The 26,634-nt window shown below is 33.4% G+C and overlaps 1 protein-coding gene and 1 long non-coding RNA gene across 3 annotated transcripts in view; both read right to left on the bottom strand.

Moving 5' to 3' along the window:
• Nucleotides 1–26,634, bottom strand: part of LOC118186179 (regulator of G protein signaling 2-like) — a 325,142-nt gene that overhangs the window by 85,810 nt on the left and 212,698 nt on the right. The window lies entirely within an intron of this gene.
• On the bottom strand, nucleotides 1,141–26,511 carry LOC146995304 (uncharacterized). The gene is made up of 3 exons (XR_015042935.1): nucleotides 26,385–26,511; nucleotides 21,392–21,455; nucleotides 1,141–3,205 (listed from the first exon to the last, which is right to left on the bottom strand). It is a non-coding gene; the product is annotated as an uncharacterized LOC146995304 (long non-coding RNA).

The following is a 26,634-nucleotide window of genomic DNA, read 5'->3' as shown; positions in this document are numbered from 1 at the left end:
AACGTTTGGGGAGAGTTGGAATTCTGGGAATGTTTTAACATTTCCCACATTCATCACCGAATGCGAGGTTTGTTGAATTTTAGGAAGGTTTTTCTGGTCGTGTTTTGTCATTTCTGGAGGGAGGAATTGATAAACTAAACTAGAAACTTTTCAAGTCTCATAAATTTGTAGGAAGATGCTTAGAAGTATTTTCTTAGAACGAAATACGTAGAATTCGATGTGAAGCTGAAGCTTTAAGTGTAAAAAGTATAAACATAAATAAATGTGATTTTAGAAGAAAGGAGGGTTTTTTTTTTTTTTTTTTTTAAACTATTTCTTTAAAAATGATCACACAAAACTATGCAAAATCTCATTTTCCCAATTATATATTGTGTTAGAGATTTTAAAAATCAGAGAATCAGCATGTTGAGATTTTGAAATCGATTAATTTTTGGTTTTGTCTAAGGTATTTAAATGGTAATGTAATGTGTTTTTTTTTTTCACAGTGCGAGGAACATATATATATATTCATGCAGATTCTTCGTTATTTAATTTGTTTAAATACAATACAGTGCACAATCCGTAATAATTGGCGGCAACAATCTGAAAAGTGATGAAGCGCATTTAAGTGTTTCAACACAAAATGCCGTTTCGAGACTAGTATCCTATGTGGGACTAACGTCCCTTTGCGGCTAATAATAAAATTATTAAAAATTTTTAATAATTAACTGAAATAATAAAATTATGCTTCAAGCCTTTCTTTTAAGCCCAAATGGGCGGTAGCCTGAAAGGTCTATTAGTCTCAAGGTCTATTTTGTGGAGTTATACGATAAACGACAAATCCCTTTTTAAATTGTTGCCAGCAAATATTATAGCCCTATATCATATTTAAAGGAATTAAAAAATGAAGAATCTGTATGAATGCATGTATGTTTCTCGCATTGTGATAAAACAAATGTACCTAGAGCCATCCAATTTTGAATAACGTACATCTCCACCCGAATATGGGCATCCGGAAGTCCAAATTTGGAGTTTGTTTTATTATCGATTTCGTACTTTGTAACACTTTAAAGAATTTTGGATTAACAAACTCAGCGATTTCAAAGAGAGCAATGGCAACACTGCACGGTGTGGGGGGGGAAGCAATTTTATCTCAAGCGCGCGAGACAATGTGTAGGAAATTCCAAAGATATGCTCATTTTAAAATTATTTTGCGATATTGCTGTTGAACTGAATTTTATGGTTTAAGTGCGAAGAACTTCATATTTCATAAATAAAGGTAACACACGAAACGTTAAAAAAGCGCCCCTTTGGGCGTAATTTAAAATTTGAAAGATTTCATATTTTTTTTTCTATTAAAAATTACTGCTTTTTTTTCAATCGGGGTACTTGTTTTGCTCTGCATTGGCTTCAGAAAAATGCAGTCACTTTTAGCTAGACTGAAACGTACTGTGATTCCTCCCTTACATTTTTATTTGAAACATGGACAAAATGACCTATTATTCAATTTACTTCGAAATAAGATCTATACATTTACATTTGTAATTTAATTACCAAAAACTAAGGCGGATCCTTATCGAGTATTTATACGTTTGGAATAATTAGTTCGGTGAATGACTTTTCCTCAGCTATTTTCGACACACCTTTATCACCCCATTTAGACCCGCTGGAAATTTCATTACCAGCGCTCTTTGAAACCCCTTTATATGAAATATATTTAGCAAGCAGTCGGTTGTGATTAAAACAACAAGGATGAAGCCGAGATAGCAGATAATATGATCAGGGACTGACATTGGAAAATTTCCCCATTAACCGTTAATTTCGTTTATTATGATTACCGAGAGTGATCGTGAACTTGCCTGAGTTCTCTGACCGGCTACTTAGGCTAAAACGCGAAACGCCGATGCTTAAAATAACAATCATGCGGGAGGATTGATTCCAAGGTTCGTATGTTTATGTAAATGAATGATAGGGTAATGACTCTCTTTGGGCAGAACAAACACTAAATGTAAGGAATTGGCTGCATTTCATCTTCCGCATTGCAGGAATCAGCTATTAGAGTGTTCTTAGAAGTTCCAACAGCCGTTGACTTTTAAAAATATCCAGATGATTTAGGAGATGTTTAAAGAAATACGGAAGAGGGTTTTTAGGTACAATTTTACTTTTTTCTGTGATGTTTACGACAGAAGAACGAAGGCAAGCAAATGTTCTTCTGCACAAAACTGTTCTACTAAACAACCGATTCCAGTCGGTGCCAACGCTACCAGAAGAAAAGCAGGTGTGGTGTAGTAAGTATTTTGTAGGCATGAGGCAGAAGCAGGTTAAATAATTACATTAAAAGCTAAAACGCGAAACCTTCATTGCACAAAATACGTTTAAAAGAACGAACTCATTTTTAGTTCTAATTGCGTTGCTAGATAATATCATAAGAAAAATATAAGCCTAAAATATTAACAGAGTGGCATAAATTTTTTGAGAACATTTTATAGATGAAGAGTAAACCGTCTAAAGAAAACTAACAATTATATTTTGTGTCAAATTATGCAGTAATTCACACATATGACATATATACGGTATCGTTCTCTCTGTTGTTAGATGCATTACTTTCAATCTAACTTAACTGGCATCGGGTGTTTCAGCTACTTCTAATATATATACGTCTTATTTTATTTCATTATTACGTTATTATCTCTGAGGATACTTCTTTCTCTCTAACTTTTTTCTAAGATCAACGTATGCATGTTTTTTTTTTTTTTTTTTTTTTTTGTTTATGCATATTGTAGGGACATTAGGTTATTTCGAAGAAGGAGAGATCAAAAATGAGCAACGTCCTCTCCGGGACACGAACCATGGATCTCTCGAATACGCGCCGAGTGTGCTGACCTTTACACCACGAAGGCATGCTAAGAAGGCGGAAGAAATACCTTATAATTTAACGGAAAAAGTGTTCAATAACTTTGAATTCTCAATTGTCACGAAATAATTAACCTCGGAATTTATTTTTAAGATTTTAAATTAATATGCATTCATCTGCTTTTGATAATTTTTTATCTGATTGATTAACTTTGCTTCTAGCTGTTTTAAAACAAGTACCACAAGAAAGACATATAAAACGTGAACAGTTTCAGCCCAGATTATTTGAGTCACCAAGAGATATTTATCTTCTTTGCTTTATATTTTCACGGCATTCAGATTGTCCAGTGTGATTATAATCAAGAGGATGTAACTGCAAAAAAAGCTGTACGTTAGTCGAATAGCCAGTTTGCTCAATCAAGACATCACACTAATGAAATAAGTTCAGTTTACTTGTCTTATTAATAGCAATTCTAGAAATACGTTTTTATTTCTTTGTACGAAATAATGCAATCACGAAAAATACTGGGCATCCTATTTGAAAGAAAATATCCATTTTCACCTCTATCGAATGCAACTTAACGTTGTTTTTGCGTCACGTCAGTACGTAAGGGCAGACTAAAGGACTCTTTCTCTCAAAACGAACTGTAAAACTGATTTAAAATGGATTCAGAGGAGATTTTTTCGCGGCTTCTGTACGTACGTACGTGTGTGTGTATGTGTCTCGCATAACTCAAAAACGAGTAGCCTCAGAACGTTGAAATTTTGTATATAAGACTGCTGTAACATGTCATTGTGTACCTCCTATTTGTTTTTTTATTCTTATATCGTTGGAAAATTGTGCATTTTTTGCTTTAAAAATGATTGACTTACATTATACTTATCTTACGGTTAAGGGTTTTATGCCTTTAGGTAATCTGCATGCAATAGTTGTAGAATTATGAACAATTTAAAAGTTGTTTAAGTGCGACTAGGCCTAATTTTTTTACCATAAAATTTTTTACCATATTTGTTTACATAATTCTGAAACATGACATAATTTATTTACATACATTTGAAGCAGAATAATAAATTAAGTCTTTCTGCACCTTCAATGTATTTTTGATGAGTGGGACAAAAAATAAACTTTTAGTTTAGCGCACCGAATAATCTGGTTTCTCGCCCGCAGGTCGAATTGCTTGTTTTTGCGTAGAAAGTTTAATTTTAATTGTAAAAATTGTTTTTTTTTAAATTGTTTTAACTGTATTGTTGTGTTATGTTTTTCTAAAACTTAAAATTTTTAATGAAGATATTTTGAGTTTTTATGTATTTTTGCCTTGTCGCGAAGAGAGAACTGAATTAATTGAACGAGAAATACTATATCTATAATGAAATTGGAGGAAATAGGTTTAAACGAAATGCAGCAAAAACTGTGTATACTTTAATAGGCCGTAGAAGGAAATCATGTATGGTGTCCACATCGGATATTTTAGTTAAACTTAACATTAGTATTTTTATAACGTAAACCTGCAATTGCATATAGATTAATACTTCTAGGACGATCAAAATAAAAGAAGCCGCATCCCAACACGGAAACTGTGGGGTAGCCAATTATGTATGAGTTTGTGTGATTGCATGTGTATCTATGATCTATCAAATTAAGAGTCACTGAACTTTCTAGTTGGGGAACTCATTCCATCCATTCATTTCTTCAGGAAATAGCGTGACTAAATATAGTAGCAGAAAAGGAAAACATCGCATAAAGTACTCTACGTTTCCTTATAAAAAATTTAAAACAATAACATCGTTATTAATGATGAGATATATGTGACGTGTGTGATTAAATTAGCATAAAATTTATCGCTATTAAATGAAATAAAATTTGATTATTATTTCATTTGTGTCACCTTCAGAAGCTGTGAACAAATAACGCGATGATTAGAGTTGTTCGTTTTAGAAATAAACGCTTGCAAATCACTGTTGACGCTCTTAATCGCTACTTGCGAGTCACATGGCAAATTTCATTGACGTCATCTAAGACGTTGTTGTTTTTCGGAAAAGCAGAATCTTTCCCGAAACACTTATGCGGTTTACCTTGTATTTAATTTATGGTAAGTTGATTTTCATTGTGCGTGAGTTACATCAGCGTAGTGTTAAGTACGTGTTGCTATTTTCTTAAATTGTTAGCTATATTTATCACCTTATTTGCTTATTTTTTAATAAACTGTGTCAGATAATTCTGCAGTTAATAAATGGAATAGAATAGTTATGTGAATTACAAACGTACCGAAAAGATTTTTCTGGATTCTGATTTCGTCTAGTGTCACTTAAATTCAAGAAAAGTATAAAATTTTCATGCCAAAGAATTTCATGAACATGAACTAAAAATTTATAAGTTGTTTTTTACTGATTACCAGAAATTTACTGATTGCTGAAATTTCAAATTTCGCTTTATTAATTTTGATAACCTTCTTCATTACCGTATTCGGCTACAGGCCGACGGTTAAAGTCGCAGCTCACCTGTAATTCATCCTGTTTTCAGCTCCGACAATTCAACAAGATGGTTGCGTCGGACTTTCTCAGAGGTTATCCGAAAAATCGTCGCGGTAAACATTCTAAGCAATGCCACTGCGGAGAAATAACGCGAAGAAAAATAAAGGATTAAATCTCTCCTTTTAAAATATCAATGAATCGTTCTTTTAAAATATCCATCATTATATGATATAATATATGAAGTGGACACTACATGATTTCCTTCTACAGCCAATTGAGTTATATTATTTTTTGCTTCATTTCGTTTAAATGTATTTCCTCGAATTTCATTTTCTCGTATTCGAGTTATATTTCTTATTCAATTAATTGCTCTCATTTCGCGGCAAGGCAAAAATATGTAAAAACTCAACACATCTTCATGAAGAATTGTAAAATACAGAAAAACTTAAAACACCAAATGCAGTTTAAAAACAGTTAAAGATTTTTTTTCTTTTTGCAATTAAAACTAGAATTATTACGCAAAGCAAGATATCCGGCTAACGAGCAAAAAGAAAAAAAAAAGTCCTGTGCACAAACTTTTAAAGTTAACTTTCGCCCCACTGTGAAAAAAGACTCCGAAGTTGGTGCAGCAATTGACTGATTCACTATGCTACTAAGAGCTTCAATTGTAAACAAATAGGCGCCACATTAGGCCTAGCGACACTCAAACTTTTAAACTGTTCATAATTCTAAAACTATTGCATGCAAATTAACTAAAGGCATAAAAACCTTCATCGGAACATAAGTAGAACATAATTCAACCACTTTTAGAGTAAAAAATGCACAATTTACTAACCTATAAGAATAAAAACCCGAGCTCACGGAGCCGGGTAATAGGGTGGGAATATATATGTATATATATATAATGTGTGTGTTTAGTGCGGCACATTGCAACGAAAAAGGAAGTTACATAACTAGATGTTATAGCAATCCCATATATAAAATTTCAATGTTCTACTTGTTTTAGAGTTATGCGAGATACATACATAGGTACGTACCACGAAAAACTTCTTTCTGAATCCATTTTAAATCCCTTTTACAATCCGTTTTGGAAAAAAAGAGTCCTTTAATCTTTCCATACCTACAGATGTTATGCAAAAATCGCTCAAATGGATTCGAGAGTGGTTAAAATGGAGTTAAATATGATACCCGAAATTTTTGTCGATTACTCTACATCTTTTACTTTGATCAAGAGAGTAAAAATCAAGCAGCAATATAACTTTGAAGTTTCAAAACATCGTGGGAAAAAGAAAAGCATTGATAATGCAAAGTTTTGCCCATTTTTTCCCCTCCTATGCCTTTTTTTTTTTTTTTTTTTAAATTAAAGAAATAAATACAAAACTCCTCGTGTTTCACGAAGCATTCCACGAGGCTTACAGATGTAAGTAAATAACCCATAATACAAGAAGATACAATTCAACAATAAAAACATAATATTCTGAAGAAAGTAAAGAAAAATATAAAATACAAATACTATTATAATCAAAATACTAAAATATACCATGAATAATTAAACTACATTAATACTTCTATAAAAGAAAATAAACCAACTTAATACAATAATAATAAAAATGAAATAGTACTTAATACTGATACAAAGGAAAAATAACACACCAACAATACAATCAAATTCATTAATACATAACGCAATCATAGATAATACGCAAAATAATACAGTGGCACATAAAAAATTAAAATCCAGTCATATAAATAATAATACTAAAAGTTCAGACAACAAATAAAGTCGCGCAGGAGTGCGAAGGCTTTAGATTATTCAATTATGGCAAAGCAAGCAGGGGCTATCTTCCTGAAGGGAAGGATGCCTTCGTGGAGGACTTTCTAAGGAAAACTGGTTCGTATACACGTTACACATGGGGAAAACCACGAAAACGCCTATGCAGTCAGTCCCTTCGCGAGATTCGAACCTCGGACTGAACTACCAGTGTTCAGTTACCGCTCGGCCGCTGGTGGGCCGCGAAGGTTTCGGAGTTTCTAACAAGATCATACAAGACAGGAGGCCATCAAGCAGAGAGCTGCCCTAAACCCATTTTTAATGCACTTCTGGCACTTGCATGCGATCTACAATGCAATAAAATATTTCCCACCTTTTCCACAGCATCGCTACAAGCACAGAGTCCACTGTTAACAATACTGAAACAAAGTAAGTAAATTCCAAAATTGCAAGATATTTTCCTTTGCATTATTTTTTCCGAGTAATTTCATTCGCGATGTTTTTAGCGAGAACTTTCTCGAAACTGGATGTAAATGTGAAGCAATTTCTTCTAAAAGTCCTCTACATACACAGAGAGCTCTCAGAGAATTTTACACTGGACTTGTTGGAGTATTGTTTATTAAACCAATCAATATTATCTGTTTACATAGCCTACTTGTTACAATGTCACGGACAATTTGACTTTGGTGTGTATGATTTGCATGTGTTCGGTCGTAAGGAATTCACAATATGTGTTTCAGCTGAATTTTTGAAACTGTTTTTAGTCTTTTTAAAGCCTGTTGCGATTTAGTGTGAAAGCAATATTTACTTTAGTCTTCTGCAAGGAGCCAGTGCAAAAAAAAAAAAAAAAAAAAAAAAAAAAAAAAAAATTAAAAGGCGAAATATATGAATTTTGATGACTTTAGTGTAAAAAGTTAATAAATAAAGAACTTTTCAAAACTCTTTCTATTAAAATAATCTCTTAATTTTACTGGTCGAAATATTCCCCGTTCTTTTAGCAAACGAAACAGATCATAATGAATTATTGTTGTTGCTAATGCTCAATTATCTGACCTATAGCAAAATATTCCTCGCGCAAGTTTATCTCTGCCGTTGGCAACAGCATTGAGCACATTTGCAGGTGACAATGCGTTTTGGTTTCCTTTAATAAGCTAGTTTTTGAAGCATCCGGCTTCTGTGTTTGGACATTTAACCAGCTCATGCTTTGCCTTAAATCCTAGAACTAACCTGTCTACAAGAATCACTTACTGTTATAATCTATTCTTATCATCAGTTGCGAATAAAAATTAAAAAAACAAATGTTTTAAAATATCAGAATATTCTAAAAAACTTGTAATAAATGCTTGAATAAAATATTTTATTTCTACATGAAGAATGTTTTATTGATTAATTAGTGATTAATTTATTATTTTGTGCACATTCACTTTTATACTTTCTTAAAATTCAGACCAAAATGAATTATGCAAAGCTTACTTGATCATCAGTCCAAACATATTTAATCACACAATGTTACAGAGAAATTAAATAAGCTTTTGAGTGGGTTTACTTCCTTGTACTAAGTAAAGGAAGTATTTAAATTCCAAAAAATTTTGAGTTTCATATTTCGACAGAAATATAAATTTTGACCGTTCCTGAAGCCATTAGGACAATTGTTTGCACAATGTCTGTACATACGGACAGAATAAAGGATAAAATTGATTAAAAGTGGTTTCAAAATGGACTTTTTCGTGACGTCTGCACGTACGTTCGTATCTATGTATGAATTTACATCGCGTAACTTAAAAATGATTAGCCGTAGAATGTTGAAATTTTGCATATGGGACTGCTTAAATATCTTGTTGTGCACCCCCTTTTTATTGCAATTGGCAGTATCAACTAATGGGAGGGATGCCTTCGTGGAGGACTTTCTAAAGGAAACTGTCTCGTATACACGTTACACACGGGGAAAACCACGAAAACACCCGCGCAGCCAGCCCGTTCGCGGGATTCGAACCTCGGACCGAACTACCAGTGTTCAGCGACTCTACCGCTCGGCCGCTGGTGGGCCGGTACTTGTTAAGAACTGAATTAAATGAGATTCTCACTTTAGAAAAAACTTTCACCGACACTCTTACAGTACAGTAACATTAAAAAAGTATTCAGACTTGTAGAAATTATTATAAAATAATTGAAATATGTGCAAAAGAAAATATTTGAAAACAATAGAAATATGTATGAATTAACATATTCTTTTATATTTGAAAGCAAAAACACAAATATGTACTTAAATATAAATTTAGGTAGAAATCGATGCCAGATAGGAAATTGAAATTAATTTACTTGTTTGCAAAATTTGAAATGAAATAGCTGTAACTGTAAATGTACTCAGTGATGGAATGTAATACGGTTGCCGTATTAGGGGAAAAAAGGTAGTGGTTAGTGACGTGTTGTACTCTATTTGATACCATAAAGTTGGTGAGAGAAACTTATTGTTTAGTTAAAGTTATCATTAAAGACTACTTTCTTAAAACACATAAAGAAGAAGCTACACTGCGGGGGGGGGAGAGGGACAGTTCTGTATAATTTTTGGGGAGAAATTAAAAAATTTATTTTGACAAATATTTTTCAGTTTGCGCCAAGTATAATTCACTTGCCGGAATTCTTAAATTTATAGTAACCTGCTTACTTTCCTTATTTTTCACTGATGCACGAGAGGAAAAAAAACTCCATCGTTCATTCTTTCAAATAATTTTTAAAAAGTTCGTAAACCACATTTTCGTTATTATCGCTTATTATAAATACACCTAATTTCAAAACGCGCCAAAATGTAAATTCATGCATATCTTAGGAAATTTTCAATAAAATACTCTAAATTTTTATAGATATGCTTAGAAATACATCCACTTTAAGATGATGTTAAAAATTTTATAGGTTATAATTCAAAACATATTTCGAAAAATTAATAAAAAATATTTAAAAATACAAATTTTAAAAATAAATCACAAAAAATGTGCGAATTTTATTTGGATTAAGCTTAAATTTCGAATTATGGGAGAAGGAATAAATTTAATAAAAAAAAGAGGTATTAATAAATAATCATATTCAATTAACATAGAGGAGCTAAAATTTTGAGAGTTTATTTTTAAAAAACTGCTCGAGCGATTTTTACAAAATTTGGCAGTTTGGCATGCTTTGAGTCGTAGAATCGAAATATGGAAAAAAAAAATTGACATGTTATTTCAGAGAAAGTCCGAATGTGTGTCAAAATACCTATGTTAAAATAATGCTGTATATAAATCTAACACATATCCTAAGTCGCGCTTTCGAGACATTCAGTCGGCCCAATAGAACGGGAGGTATAGAACTGCCCCCTTTTTTTTCCGCAGTGTACGTTTACTGGTAAAAGGTCATTTATCAGACTAAGAAATATGAAATAGGCCCATTAGTTAGTAAAAGAATAGAATGCCAGAAAAAAACTTAAAATTTACATTATATATAGAACTTAATTACAAAATTTACAAATCTTTAACTAACAGACATCCAAATTATTCCACCGTTTGTAGGTTTAGGAATGAATTATCACTAACAGATTTGAATTTAGTATTTAACGCCTGTTTTTTGAGACAGAAATTAATAAATCTATCTGGTACTAAATTATTTTTTAAAACATCAATAAGTATTAATATTTCGTTTTGATTATCTAGTGTATCGGTACAAATATTTTTGATTCGTTGTATTTAATTAGTGACTGCGTTACTAATTACTTTTCTGGAAATGTTTGAAGTGCAATTAATTAATTTATTAGTTGCAAATTTGTATATAATCTATACACCTTCTCACCCAGCTTAAAAGTTCTTATCCAGCCTTTATTTTAGCAATCGTTGATTATAGTCGTATACTTCCAGTTACTGAAGTGTTTTAAAAATTAAAAAAAAATATTCATGTTTTTGGCAATGTCAAATTTCAGGGAAAAAATCGACAAATAACGGAATTTAACTTTTAATGCTAACTCTCGGTTATAACACTTATATTTGAGAAAGTTTTATACTCATTATCAAAAATAAAAATTAGAAGAAATTTGACTGTCGTATGTTAGAAATTGATCGGGATATTTAGTTCCAAAATTTGCAATTTTTATGTCATTTACGACTTGCCTCAAGTTAGAATAACTCGAGAAAATACATTAAAAAAATCTGAAGGGTTTCAGATTTTAAATTACTTCCAAAGCGGAGTTTTTTTTAACATTTGCGTATTACCTTTATTTATTAAATACCATGTTCTTCGCACTGAACCACAAAATTCAGTTGAAGAGCAATATCGCAAAATAGTTTTAAATTGAGTATATCTTTAGAATTTCCGATACAGAGCTTCGCGTGTTGAAGATAAAAATGTTTTTTCTGTACAACGTTGGGATGGCTCGCTTTGAAATCCTTGAGTTTGTTCATCAAAAATTCGTTAAAGTTTTACAAAATATGAAATCGATAATAAAACAAGTTCCAAATTTCAAATTTGACTTCCAGATGCCCGTATTCGCAGCAGGATTTCGTCATTCCAAATTGGATCGCTCTAGGTACCGTTGTTCTATCACAATGCGAGAAACATACCTACATTTATGCAGATTCTTCATTATTTAATTTCTTCAGATGTAATACAGGGCGATAATATTGGGTGGGAACAGTTTGAAAAGTGAAACGGACATTCAGACTGACTCGACGCAAAATCGCAAAATGGAAACAATAGTCCCTTAGGGACAAAGCCCCTTTGGACTAATAAAGTACAGACAAAAATGTATATAATTTGATAGGTTTAACAAGATAGTCACGTAATGTCCACAACAGATTTTTTTCCCTTTTGGAATAATGTCATCACACTGATGCTAGAAAATACAATTATTCTTTTAAATTTAAATCAAGAAACAGACGATCGATTATCATAACTAATTAAATCCCGTTTAGAAAATAATGAAATGCTAATTTTTTAGTCAAATGTTATACGAAATATTTAACCCAAATATTTCTGTACATATTAGCAAGTTCCACAGTACTGGCCTATTAATATCAACCCAATTTTATGAAACAGGTAAATTACATTTAAAAATATTTGTTTGTTAAATTTATGAAAAGAGATTACATATATCTTGCCGAGGATACAGCTTTCAGGGAGAGTTTGAAAAGTAATATTTAATTTCAATTGGCTCATTAAAGTGAAAAAAAAATTGTGTTATCCTCAGACCTAAAATTAACTGCATTAATTAATCTTTCATGTACTTTCTTTAATTAATAAAGCATTAAAATCCAACATTAAAAAAATTAATTTTGTAATTAGTTTCGGCGCTATAAATGGAAACACCGAACTTTGAAATACGTATCTTTCTCGACTAAAAGATTTATTCTTAATACCTATCTATAGTAACATATGACAGGTAAGTAAGTAAAATAAGAAACCAATATTTTTAAAAAATATTTCTTTTCTTCCTTCCTATTTTTTTAAATAAATAACAAGCAAAGGTATATCATTCTTATTTTCTGGCTATCTTTTCATGTCAATGACCTGTAAAGCTGTTCTTCAAAAAGAATTACCTTCAAGAATCCTCAGAGTTTCATACTGGAATTGTCGAAGAATATGATACATTGTTACAAATGTGACTGACCCGCGCTTTTTTTTTTTAGGAAGGGGATTTCGTTTTTGATTTTTCTTTTACGATAGGGATGATTTCATACCACGCAACAGTGTCTTAGGTGAGATGCTTCAAAAATTCTCCTCTCTTTTTCCGAAAAGCTAAATCTTTGATTTTTTTCTGCCACACGTGCGTATACTTCTTTCGTTCGGAGAAGCCTTTGCAGATCTTTTTTTTTTTTTTTTTTTTTTTGATCGAAGCTCTTTTGAAAAGCTCTAGGGATTTGAGAAATCGCACGTGGCAGTTTCCAGAAAGAATCAAATTTTCCAGGAATACACGCGCGTTTTTTACTGAAATGAAGACATACATATTACCTTCGCTGTAGTTACGAGGTTTGAGTAAATTAGATTCTGCTTGCTGTATTTGAACTTCGCAATTGATTTTATGTACAGAAATACATATTTTTGTGATATTCTGATATGTAAAAATGTTGTATTAATGCATTAGTGACCAACTCGCATGAAATATAAAATTTTATCAGCTAAAATAGATTTGAATAGGAGATGTTTTAGAAAACTAATGCAGGGAATAGTCTAAGCTTTAAATTCCTAATCTAAAATTTTTCGTTGTGTGTTTTTAAATTTATTTATTTCCAACCACACTGGTAAAAACCACACTGACGATTGTTAAAAAAGTTACATGTAGAATTTAATGAAACTAAATCACAGTATATAACATATAGCAAGGTATAAAACGCCATGAAAAGAAATTACCAGACAGTGTTGGTGTTATAGCAATTAGCATATATGTATAAAATGAATAAATTGGATGTGTCAGTTTGGTACAGGAAAATTACATTGAATATTGAGTATGATCTTTCCTAGATTATAAAAAAATTGGCATTTCACTTCGGAAAATAACCGACTTTGGGTCAAAATACCTATGTTAGAAAAATGCTATATATAAAGTTAATATATATGTAAGTCGCGCTTTCGAGACATGAAAAACGCAATTCGAATTTCGTCAATCGGCCCAGTAGAACGGGAGATATAGAACTGTCCTATTTTTCTTGCGCAGTGTACCAGCGCGTTCTTTCCTTTGCCCTTCTAGAAACATCACGCTTGTTGTGCCAAGGCCTTGTTCTTAAGTGGTGACGGTCGTGTTCACAAGAGGGTTGTGATGTCACGCCAGGGCTTAGTGGCCGTTGTGTTTTGTTGGCTGTTCTTAGTTTCGGTGCTGGTAACATGCATTGTTCTTTTCTCTGTGTCGTCCATTGCATAAAGATGTGCTACGTTATACAAATTATGGGGTGCATATCGCTCTTATACTGATATGTGAATGAGAATATGTGTATCAAAAGTTAATTGTCCAACAATAAATTATATCTTGGCTTTGGTCACGTCTCTCTGTCATCTTTATCTACACATTTGATACTTCACCAAGTTGTTACTACATCACCATCTCCAATCCATTGCAGCTATCACCCAATCATCAAAATATTACAGGCTATATCCCACACAAACACACATATATACAGGGTGTACCGTAAAGGTTGCGACAAACTTCTAGGGAAGATACGGCGCATCATAAGGATTAAGAGTTGCATAGGAACCCATGACCAGAAGCGTTACTGTACGCCGCTAGTGGAAAGTGAGGATTGCCTCATTGGAAGCGGTAGGCACCATACGAAGAACGTGGAACGCTATACGAAGGGAGAGCTTTTGAACATGTGGTTCCAACATGATGGAGCGCTTGCTCATTTTGGACTGGATGTTCATAGCCATTTGAACAGGTCATTACCGCACCGATGGACTGAGCGTGACGGTCCGGTTCCTGGCACTCACGCCGGGCGGATTTATTGAGCTTTGATTTCTTTTTGTGGGGCGCCATCAAAAATGTCATGTATCACGATCCTGTTGTGTCTGAAATGTATCTTGTGGCAAGACTCGCCTACGCAGCTGCTACAAACAAAGAAACTTCGGGTGTGTTTGAACACGTCCGGCAATCAATGGTCCGTCGGTGTCAGGCATGTTTGGCATCTGATGATGCAAACTTCGAGCATCTGTTGTAGCCTTCAAACTGTCGTACACCATTTGTATTCATGTCCAATAAATGTTTCAAATTGATCACTTTCTTGTTTCCTTTCCTATCTTCTACCACTTACCCCTGACAGTTTCGGGCATGGGTTCCTATGCAGTTCTTAATCCGTATAATGTGCCCTACCCCCTAGAAATTTGTCCCAACGTTTACGGTACACCCTGTATATATATATATGTAATACAACCTTATATAAAAATTACGATGCACAGTTAACAAAAGAATGCTAAAAAATGAAAAATATTTTAAAATATTTTATGATGAATATTTGTCTAATTACAAAAACTCTCATTACCGAGATCGATACTGTCAAATGTTACGTTAAATTGAAAGTAATCCAAATTACACATCAATAAAATGTAAGGATAAAATCGATGAAATGTAAATCCATCATCGATAAAATATAAATTCATGGCAGGTAATGACACATTGATAAAACTCCAAGTCTGAAAACCATTTACACTAACCTAGAATAGTTTTTAAACGACATTACCTTTCAACCAACATAATAAAAGACAGAAATATCTTGCTGAAGTTACCCGAGACTAGAATTATCTTAAAAAGGAACCGAAAGAGTGAAGAAAAAGGAGGTATTTAGTGAAAGCAGAAGATTTAGAACAATTTGATCCAGCTGAAGATAGTTAAGCCTATGAGCAGAAAAACAGAGCTGTTTTTAAGCCATCAACAACTCTGTTCAACTTACAAGCCTCGCTTTCCTGAGCTTGATTGAGTTGTTTAAAATCTCACACTTGTGACAAAGAACGAGTTCCTTTCCCTTTCCTTTTCTTATGATTTGCGAAAAAACAAAAACACGTGCAGCTCATTTCCACGCTTTCTCGCCACTTTCATGTGCATCTGTCTGATGAGCTATATTTATTTAGCATCGTTTGTTTCTTTTGACATTAGAGAAGCTCTTCTTAAAAGGCAACATGACTTGAAGAAGAACTGGTGACATTTTTTTTTAGGAAAAAAGGAAGGAACAAAATTCGTTCCACTTATTTTGCAGCGGAGGGCGGCATTAAGTCACTGATAAGATAGCTGGGCTTCAGTAATTTAACAGTATTCGAGGATCGTAATTTCCTTGACTGGGTTGGTAGGACAACTTTAAACAAGTGATTCTTCATAAGTTTTTCTTTCGTTTCTTTTTTTTTTTTTTTTTCTCGCAGTGGGTGCTGAGGATGGCTGTTTTATTACTTTCTTTTCGTGAGTGGGAGTAAAGGTTTTTTTCTCTTTCTTTTATTTTCCGAATGAATTTGAGGAGTCCCCCCCTTAATTCGTATGAAGAAAATTACCTTATATAGTTTAGCATTCAATAAATAATATTAATATAATCTCGATTTTGACTAAATGACTCAGTGAATGTATACAAAATATAATACCTAGTTCCTTAAATTAAGGAATATAACATACTTAACTCTTAAATGCATGAATTTTTATTTTTATTTTTAAAATAAAAAATACATTAGAATTAATATCAAATGAAATAGGGAAAATACTTAAAAAAAAAAAAAAACTGGAATGTTTAGATTTTAAATTACGTCCACAGGAGCGTTTTTTTAGCGTTTCGTGTGTTACCTTTATTTATTAAATATCATGTTCTTTGCACTTAAACCATAAGATTTATTTCAATAGCAATGTCACAAAATAATTTTAAAATGAGCATATTGTTACGTTATTTCTTTTCTGACACCAGTTGTTGCGTTATTTTCTTCCTTCGTGTTCATACGGGGTTTGTCGGTTTGGAGTGAATAACGACGACACTTGATGAAGTATCGAAACACACTTCATTTAGCCAATATTAATCAGGACCGCTCCAATAACACTTTTTCCAGTCGTCGAAGATCTACTATAAACACGCTGACACGATCAGCGACACAGCCTTCAGGTTATCAGGCTATCACGGTGGAGACAGCTTCCTGCAAATCACTAGAGTACAGCTCTCCACTCTGATGGGTCGTTCTCGGAACTCTAAGTACTCTCGAGACTCTCCACGCTACAACTCGCCATGCACTCGACGATACACAAGAGTATAGCTTTTCACTCAGCACAGTCTAAGACAAAACTCGGGGATGCACTAAAAGACTGTGTTCGAGAACATTCTGGGCTAAACCAGTAAGAATTCGTTCCAGAAGGTTCTCCATTCGTTCATGGTATATCGCCAATTTTGTCGCCAAATGAGCGATTTTTCGCCAAATATGGCAACTCTGCCTTCTTTTGTTATTTTATGGCAACCCTAAACCTGCTTTGCGGGGAAGCCATCTCACCACGCCTGTACATTTCGTAACAATATCTTTAGAATTTCTGATACACAGTTCGACGCGTTGGAGACAAAAAGGGTTCCCCCCTCCCCGTGTTGCCATTACTCGCTTTTAAATGGTGGAGTTTGTTACTCAAAAACTTGTTAAAATTTTACAAAATATGAAATCGATAATAAAACAAATTCCAAATTTCAAATTTGAGATTTCAGATGCCCATATTCGCAGTAGGATTACGTTATTGAAAATTGGTAGGCTCTAAATACCGTTGTTTTATCACAATGCGAGAAATATATGTACATTTATGCAGATTTTTTATTATTTAATTTCTTTAAATATAATACAGAACTCTAACATTTAGTGGCAACAGTTTGAAAAGTGAACCGACATTTATAGGAGTCCGACGCAAAATGCCAAAAAGAAAGTAATAATCCTTCGGGGACTCAAATCCCTTTGGACAAAAAATCTAAACAAGTTTTTATGCCACGTTTTGAAAAAAAAAAATTATTAACTTTTAGAAACAAAATATGATAGTCAAATTTGTAATAACAATTTTATGTAATAATATATACCTTATAAACTTGTTCAAACAATTTTAAAACTTTGAATACATTGTAAGGTTTATCCTAAGTTTTTAACAGTTATCATTAATTAAAGCTACTTTTCTGTCCCTCCTAATTTCAGCTTACAATTTCCTACCAGAATGTATTTCCAGAATCGCGTTTAATGCAAATGAGTTAGAGTGGTATTTAAGTGGAAGTTCCACCGACTTCATTGAGTGATAAGTGACGGTGGACGTGGGCACTGTCCACCGACTTCGTTAGAGAGCCAGAGATTCTGACTAGCGCGCGTTTGCCTTTTGGCTACACTCTCTCTAAGCTGTTACTACGCTCGGCTGTATGTTAGGCCCTTGATAGCTTCGCCAGTTTAGATGATATTTAGGGGCCAACTATTTAGAAATCTTGATAGCTTTGGGTATATCTCTTTAGTTTAGTTAAGTTTCATTTCTCATTACTTTGAGTTGAAGCCCAAATGGAGGCTTTGCTGTACGTCCTGAAAAAGCGCCCATCTGTTAAATTCTTATTTTGAGAAACAAAGGGTAATTAACCCTTCATGAGATTTACGTATCTGTTTCTGACACTTAGCTGTTACTTAGCTGTAAGCACTTAGCTGTTAGATTAAAGGTTGGAACCCCACAACATCAAACACAAAATCCAAAATTCGTAAACACAAATGATGTCCACACCCTATACATGAACTCACTATAATGACCTTTACACCGTTACTTTTACACCGAAACTTTCACAATTATATACGTATATCAAACAGTATGTATCCAATTGGCTACACTATACAGTAAGCTAAAATTGTGTTTTGATTTGATTTACATGACTAAATATGAGCATGTTGCCAGATGTCAACATTTTATTTAAGATTTAAAAGCATTGTGAAGAAGACAAAACAACTCTTTCACTAATTCTTTGTTAAAAGAATAATAATTCATAGCGCGTTTGGCATCATTATATTTGCTGTGACGTCGTTTTCAATTTCCTTTGAGTTACTTAAGTTCATCGGCTATTCAAGTTAGGATAAATCGAAGAAATCAATTTAAATGAAGTTCACAAAAAATGTGTATGAGTTAAAGGGACGTAGAAAGAAGTCATGTGATGTCTACATAAGATTTTGTTTGTTTGTGGACACCCTGAGTCCTCACTTTAAGTATGGATTTTTAACAAGTTTTACAAATGTACTAACTATAAGTAAATTTGAAGGTACTAAAAACTAACAATTAAATAATTTCTTAAAGGAAATTTTTATCTGTATGCTATTAAAAGATTATAACTAAACGACTCCAGTATAATATGAAAAATTCTGATGTATACACCGCATGACTTTCTTGTACGAAATGTCGAATTATACGCATTTTTTTTTTTTTTTTTGCTGCATTTTATTTAAACTTATTTCCTTGAATTTCATTAGAGATGGATTTCTCATTATATTAATTCAATTCTCACTTCGTGGGAAGACAGAAATATATAAAACCTTAAAATACCTTTATCCCAAATTTATAGAAGAATATAAAACACCAAATGCAGAGTTTCTCCGCTAAAACAAGCAATTTGGCATGCGGGCAAGAAGGCAGATTTTTCGGCGCCCAAAACGCATAGCTTTAGTCCAAATCGGAAAAAAAAACAATGAAGGTGCAGAAACTCACTTAATTCACTTTTCTGCTAAGTTCCAAATGTAAACAAATATGGTAGCTATGGTAAACAAAAATTAGGCTTAGCCATACTTAAATAACTTTCAAATTGTTGATAACTCAAATTGTTGATAACTGCATCCAGATAAAAACTAAAGGCATAAAAACCTTAACCGGAAGATAAGAACAACGCAATTTAACCATTTCGAAAGCAAAAATTGCACAATTTACCAGCATATAAGAATAAAAAAACTGAACTCACGGTGCCGAGTAACAGCGTAGGTACGTATATACATAAATTTATATTATTTTTAGTGCAGCCGATTGCAACCAAAAAGGGAGGTGCACAACTGCATGTTATACTAGTCCTATATACAGAATTTCAAAGTTATGAGGATATTTGCTTTTGAGTTCTGTGATACATACATATGTAATAAACACGTACAGCCGTTACGAAATAATATCTTCTGAATCCATTTTAAATCCTTTTTGCAACCCGTTTTGGGAAAAATAGTCCTTTATTTTGTCCCTTACGTACAGATGTCACGCAAAAATCATCGTTAAATTGTGTTCGATAGGGGTCAAAATGGATATTTTCGTTGCAATATGATACCCCAATTGCTCCGCTACTTTTCTGTTTCTGAAGTAAATCGTGATTCTAGCCAGGATGTACCGGAACCCTAAATGAAAGCGTTCCGGTACTTTTTTATGTCAATGATACATAGTTTCAGAAGGCAAATTTTTTTTTAAAAATAAATATGCGTTAAAAATCAATTATAACTTTCGAATGCATACCTATCTTTCTCTGGGAAAAAAAGGAAAGAGGTGTTAAGACTTGTAAGAAAAGAAAATCCCACATCCCCACATGTCAGAGGCTTTTTCTCCATGTAGTGCAATGGAATTTATCAGAGAGGGTAAAATATTTTGTTCCCGAAAGTATTAAAAGTGATTATCTTTGTCGTACACTTCCAGCGATAGTGACCTCTCACTGCAGAGCTCCTACAGACTTGAATTATGTAACCAAATATGGGGAACAAAAATTGTCGCTTCTGTAAACCTTACGTTTGTTCTCATGCAGTTGTCGGATCGAATTCGGGGAAATGTTTTTGCCCAGTTTCATTCTGCTTGACAGTTGGAATTATATCGGCAGAGCATCGCGGTCAGAAATCTCAGGGCACTTCTCTCTTTGTTTTCGAAGTACAACTCTCCATTAAGGTTTTTTTTCTACACTTTCACATTCTTTGCAGCACTCTGTCTATTCTCATTAGTGACGCTTTAATCGTTTTCCATTGGTGTTTTGTAAAAGGAGTAGTTGTTTTTCTCTTATCCCTTGAAATAGTTCGTTACACAGTATATTCAGGGCTTCAATTCAGCCTGAAACCGGATAAGCTATCGATTAGTTTTCTGAATGAAATTGTAAATTCAGCCGGAGCACCACATAAGATGAAACACGACATTTTATTTCTTTTCCTTAACTATTTATCATGAATGAATTAATTTATTAATTTTTATTTACATCTTTATATTTTATTAAATTTAAGTATTTAATTACTAGCCCAAAGTGCGTTAGCCTAGAAGGGATATTAATTTCGTGTTGGCATTTTGTGTCGAAAACTTTAAAAGTGTGAATCACTTTCCAAATTGTTGTCACCAAATATTATCTTCCGCTGTTATACTTAAAGAAATTGAATAATGAAGAATCTGCATAAATATACGTATGTTTCTCACATTGTGATCAAACAACGGCACCTAGAGCCATCCGATTTTGAATAACGTAATCCTCCTCCGACTATGGGCATCTGGAAGCCCGAATTCGGAATTTGGTTTATTATCGATTTTATATTTTGTAATACTTTCACGAATTTTTTATTAAGAAACTCGTCGATTTCAAAGCGAGCAGTGACAACACTGTACGAGAAAAAAAAAAAAAAAAAAACTCCAGCGCTCGAGACTGTGTATCGGAAATTCTTAAGATCTGCTCTTTTAAATATTTTACGATATTGTTGTTGAATTTAATTTTATGTTTTAAGTGCGAAGAAAATGATATTTAATAAATAAAGGTAACACACAAAGCGTTAAAAAAAGCCCCCCCCCACCGCTTTAGGCGTGCTATAAAATATGAAAACTTTCAGATTTTTTTCTTTTTTTAAAAATTTTTATTTACTTACTTTTTTTCTTCTTCCCGACAGCCTTTCAGAGGGCTCCGGCACTTCAGATTTTAGAAATAAAGCCCTATATATATCGGAAAAGGGAAAAGAATTTTTTACTGATATTTTAACGTTAAGAAAATATTGACATTATAGAGATGATTACATAAGAACCTGGTAGGTATTAATTTTAGTGGAATATTTCTTTCTCATGCATTTAGCCATGTACTGTTTATCCTTTCACACCTTGCACGTAGAAGCGGCACGATCATTATTCACATTAATAATTGATATTACCAGAATACTTACGATTAATTAACTAGATGAAAAGTATTTGAAAAATATAAAAATCTGTTTAATATATGCATGAACCAGTCAACGACCTTTTTTGATTAATTAGTATGCGGCAAACCCTAAGATATAATCTTCAAAGCTCTTCATCATTTATTTATCTGTTGAATATTTATATGGAAAATTAATAATCTTGTGTTTTCATTACAAAGATTAAAGCTTCATGGAAGTATTTGTTCGTAAGACGATGGCATTAAGAGATATCTGACAAAGTAATAGAGGGACTGGAATGTAATGTCGCTTTCTTACATTAAATTCAAATGAATACATTTTTAACAAGTTTTTATTTTTAATCAATAATATAATCACCCTCGTTATCAACAACCTTTTGCCATCTAATGTGCAGATTTTTAATATCGGACCGATAAAAATCAATCGGTTTTTGAGTAAAATATCTCGAGAGGACATGTTGGACATCATCCAAATTTTCAAATATTTTGCCACTAAGAAAATGCTGTAGTGATCCGAATAAATGGAAATCCAATGCTGCGATATCGGCTGAGTATGGTGGGTGAGTATGGAATACTCCCACCCCAATTCGTTAATTTTTTCCAGTGTTCGTTTTGCACAGTGCGGTCTTGCATTGTCGTGTTGCAGAATGACGCCTTTTCTGTTGACAATTGATATTTTTCGATTAAAGATTGGTTCACTCCATCCAATTGTTCACAACAAAGGTCTGCATTAACAGTTTATCCAGGTTTCAGCAATTCAAAATGAACAATTTCGCGAAAACTCCATCAAACACACAGAAGCGTTTTTTCGGGATGTAAACCCTTTGTAACTCCTATTAAAACTGCCTTTTGCGTTTTGGATCATCATATAGGACCCATTTTTCGTCTCCAGTAATCAAATGATCAAAAAACGGTTCTGTATGGTGCCGTTGAAGCAATACGTTGCATGGGATGGATAGGTTAGCTTTGTTCTTTTCGGACAGATTACGGGGGACTCAAACACCTGCTTTGCTTATTTTTCCAATCTGCTTTAAATGTTCTTGGATGGTCGACCAAGGTTGGAAAAAAGTATTTGACATGGATTTACTTCCGCTTCTGCCCTTAGCATGTTGTTGTCGACATGCGCATAAACGACATTACTTTCCGGTCCCCCTATTATTAAAAGACACTAAACAGTCAAGTGTAAAATAATAATAATACTAATGAGAGATTAAATTACTGTACAGTATAATGAATACCTTTTTTTTAATCATGTCAGCTTAACTTATTGGTCATAATAAGCGACACAAGGATTATCTACCTTAGAAGGGACGTTTCTGTAGAGAACTTCGTGAAGGAACCGGCTCATTTTCACGTTGTGTATGATGCAAGAAAAGTCACCCATGCAGCTAATACCTTCAGTCATCGAAACGAAACTTGAGGCCAACTACCAGTGCTTTGTGGTTTTATCCGCTTCGCCGCTGATATACTCCTTATGATCATGAAAACAGAAGAAAATCTTGGAAATGTAGCGAGCTGACAAAAGCAAGGAAGTAGCGTATTTAAATTATTTAAGATTCTAATTCTGGACTATATGCAAATAATTTACCAGATAATGTTCTCATCGAGAAAGAAGAAAAAAAGAACTGTAAAAGAAAAGAAAAAAGAACAGATTATGCACATAGTCTGCTGAAGCCCCTGTGCGTTACTTTAACGTTTATAAGGTATTTTCTCCCTCCTTTACGCATGCCTTCACAGTGTAATTGGAAGCATACTCGACACGTATTTGAGAGGTCCAAATTCCGGGTCTGCACGTTTTCTACGTCTCTTGCTTGACTCTACAAGGGGTGTCTGAACCAAAACAAAGAACCTTTAAGGAGTTCTTTGACTAGGCTAGAGGTTCTTTGACTATGGTGGTGGACGACAATTCGTCACCACCAGGATTTGGCGATTGGATATCCTAATCTTTCTTGTTCAAGATGTCCTGAGCTAGTCGGGATGAGATTATCGTAAATAGATTTAACAATTTACATAATAAACTTAAGGAGGAGGATCTTGGATAAAGATCTTGCGCAGTGATGTTAACTGTCCGGAGACTAGGAGAAGAGTGCAAGAGATAAGGTTAGCGACGAGTAGTCATTTGAAGTTACGTGATTACAGTACATTATAAAACAATGGGCGATTCTGGCCTGATGTGAAGATACAGTTAAGGGAAGTCGGAACTCCCTTAACTGTATCTGTAACATGGTCGGTATAGACCATGTTAAATTGATCATTTTTGACGTACGTTTCCTCAAAATCTGTTACACATACATGTTTGAAATTTTTGTGTAATTAAAGTACACTTTTCTGATTACACTCAACTGGGCTTCTGAAAAATTTTGAGTTTTAGAGTAATCCATAGAATATTGTATTAGGCAATGTAAAATATAGCACTTTTTTCAGAAAAAAAAATTGTAAAATTTGTTTTTTCTTATTTTATCACAAATGTCGTTTCAGTAAACATTAGTAAACATAATAAATAAGCCAAAAAAAATTAAATACCTGTGAGCAAATACTGAGAAAATGTACATCGAATGTAGAAAAATAACATTTATGTAAAAATACTCATTTATCAAAACATTCGATCATGAATTAAAAGTAAAACATTTTGTCCAAGATAAAGTGGCTTTCTCTTTCTTCCGTAAATTTATCTCTTACGTGTCATCTGTGAATTTGTAAGTTTATTTTGTGTTGTTGTATTTTTTTCATTTACCTCTGTAAGCCTTTTGTAATACTATGTGGTGCACAAGAAATTTAAAATTTTCAATAATAAAAATTAAAAGTAGATTTTTTTTTTTGCAGTTCTAATTTTCATAGAGATTAAAGTATGGTATTTTTAGAAAGATAAAAGTCCAAAGAATTTGAAAATGCAATAATCCCAAATCACCATTTTTTGAAGATTTTTAGCCTCCAACACCTTAATGTACCACTGTGAGCTAGTGGAGGCCAATGCATATTCTGTTATGTAAATTGTGAATGGTTTTCATTCCGAAAAAACTCTGTTCGGAAAGATATTTACGCTTTATTTTTATGTATTTGTAGTAGACGTATGGCCACGAGTAGCTGAATAGGTAAAACTGGTGAACACTGTTAGTTCGACCTGGCTGCATGTGCATTTCCATGCTTCTCTGCGTGGAACGTGAATATGAACCAGGTTTTCTTAGAAAGTCGCCCTAGAGGACATCCCTTCCTTAGGCGAATAGTCCGCATGCACTTTACCGTATTGATTAAGGGGACAAATACACCTTAAAACCCTTAAGATCTTCGAATAGGTGACTTGCAAGAATTGGGATATTTTATTTATTTTTAGAGCAATTACTTCCAACTTTTACAGCTGACAACATAATATAGTGCTTTGGGAACTAGTAACCAGAAAGTTTGTGTTGCCAAAAATATTTTAATAATTTAACCTGCTTTGTGGCAAAATGTTTTATGCGTTCACGTTATGCTTCTACCTTGCGCGCATACTTTAAAAATGGCTAATGGTATGCACTTGAAATTAGATAGTTTTATATTTTTGGTTCTAATCAAAAATCTCATGAATATTTTAATATTAAAAAAATTTATGCACGAAAATATTATACATTTTTTAATAAAAACGTTATAAACTCAACTCCAAATAAAATAAAAATTTAACATGAAATTCTTAGGATTTTGGATTCGCAGTAGTTTTCAAATGTTATAAAAGCTACATATTAAATATAGAATTAAATTATGCAACAGAATGTTTTAAACTATGCGCGCATAAAAAATTTTGTCACAAAGCAAAATAAATCATAAAAATATTTGTAGCAACACAAACTTTCTGGTTACTAGTTCAGAAAACAGCTGTATTATATAGTCAGCTGTAGAATGTTGGAAGTAATTGCTTTCAAAATAAATAAAATATCCCAGTTCTCGCAACAGTCACATATTCGAAGATCTTACGGATTTTAAGGTGTATGTACCCCTTTAAATAAATAAATAACTTATATTTATATTATATCTAAATGTTAGGGGATAATATTGGGAAACCAGCAAACTGCCCCGCAAGCGTTCTTGGAATGGTTTGGTTGGTTCATTAAGATTACGGCAAAGCGCACTAGGGCTATCTGTCTAAGCGGAGGGACGCTTTCGTGGAGGACTTCCGGAGGGAAACTGGCTCATATACACGAAACGCTCATGCAACCAGCCCGTTCACTGGATTCAGGCCTCTGACCGAACTACCAGTGTTCAGTGACTACAGCTTCGCCACTCGTGAGCTGCATATTTGGATGAAATGTTTGTCTCTACCTGTAATTGAAAGGCCTATTCGAAAGAAATGCTTGACAGAGCCTGTGCGCAAAAGGTATAAGGGAATATTTGGAAGAAACTCGTAATATTATATATACCAGAAAAATACACATAATGCGCATAAGGCTGTAATTAAACATCCAAAAATTACTTTTCCACTCAAGAATATTAATATCATCAATATTACATTGCTTTGAGGGCACGGTAGCACATAGATGAATAATTCGAGAAGCTAATTTTTCTTTTGATATATAGTAATGCGCAACTGTTTCATCATTCTTAGTAAGATTTATGACTTCACCAATTATTAGGTTCTACGATATGCGCTAGGAAACGACACGGACTCCAACGAAACTAATTGAAGTGTCTGGAGATACCAGACTGATGTTACTTTAGGAGAGAATAGCAGGGATATTTACCAGTTATGACCCTTTATTATCCGCTCGAGAAATCTGCCGAGTTACATCATCAGGCTTAAGACTGAGTTTCAAAGCACATCTATCGCTTCTGGGTATCCTTCCACGGTTCTAGAATAACAGAAGTGCAGTCGGCGAGGAACAAAGCGACCCTGAGCGACGTCTTTAAAAAGCAAACATACCCATGATACGCTGTCTGCGGGAAAAGATAATTTTGTTTGGGTGTAAGATGGCAACTGAAATGTTGTAACTC

This window comes from Stegodyphus dumicola, chromosome 9, assembly GCF_044657685.1.
Source record: "Stegodyphus dumicola isolate Sdum_Otavi_A_Nest chromosome 9, ASM4465768v1".
In the NCBI taxonomy this organism is placed as follows: Eukaryota; Metazoa; Arthropoda; class Arachnida; order Araneae; family Eresidae; genus Stegodyphus; species Stegodyphus dumicola.
This window is presented reverse-complemented; position numbering and strand designations above follow the sequence as displayed.